A 966-nucleotide genomic window follows, 5' to 3' on the forward strand; every position below is an offset into this window, starting at 1 on the left:
GAGGGTTCTTCCCCTCTTCGGGAGGCAGCTGGAAATTTAATCCGGGAGCTCGGTGCTGGCCAGGCGCCCCGGCTCGCCCTCCGCACCCCTCCTGGGCAGGGCAGCTCCGGGCTCAGCTGCTGAGCCTGGAGAGGGAGTTAATTGCCCCTTGAGACTTTATTCTCTGAAAAAAACATGACACGAGGGACAGGAAGCCTTTTGGAGAGGTGGTACCTTGGGAAAAAACCTTTAGCGCCCAGGGCACCGGCACAGCGACCGCGTCCCTCTGCGGGGAGGAGGACCTGCCCTCGCCCTCCGCTCCATCCTCTGCTTCCGCCTCCAGGGCAAAACGTCCCCCGGGCGCCCGGGGCAGGCGGGTTCCCGCTACCAGTCGTCTCCTCCTGTTCGCTGGATTGTGTCCACCCCCCCTTTCCCAGGGGTCGATTCCCCTCCCGACCTGGTCCAGGTGCCAAACCTCCGCGTGGTGCTGTGGGACGTCTCCTGGCATCGGGTCCCTGGGGCTCAAACACCCCCCCCAGACCCCCGTGCCCTGCTGCAGTATTAATTGCCCCTTCTAATTGCACTCTGCAGGGGGGCCTACGGTACTCGCTGCTCTCTGGTGTTGGCTTCTCCCGGATTTATCCACAGCCTTACCGGCCCCTGAGGGTGGCTCCTAACACCTCCACAGCGTAGAAACCCCGGCAGCAAACCTGAGCAGTAAGGAAATAACCAAAGCAGCCCCGAGTTGTTCCTCCTCTATTTCATTTCTTCCCCCCCTTTTTGTTCTTCCTCCTCCAGACCCTGGTCAACTGTGTGGAACTTAAAGCCATGGAATTAAAAAAATACATATATATGTGTATAGATATATAACTCTGTATTGCAGATACACAAGTTGGTTGTATCCAGGACATAAACCTGGGTGGGAAAGGGCTCGCTGAGCTGCGCGTACGTGTTGTTTCTCTTCCTTGGGCCGGTGGAGGGGGTGAC

This window comes from Phaethon lepturus, unplaced genomic scaffold (genome assembly GCF_000687285.1).
Source record: "Phaethon lepturus isolate BGI_N335 unplaced genomic scaffold, ASM68728v1 scaffold40661, whole genome shotgun sequence".
NCBI classification, from domain to species: Eukaryota; Metazoa; Chordata; class Aves; order Phaethontiformes; family Phaethontidae; genus Phaethon; species Phaethon lepturus.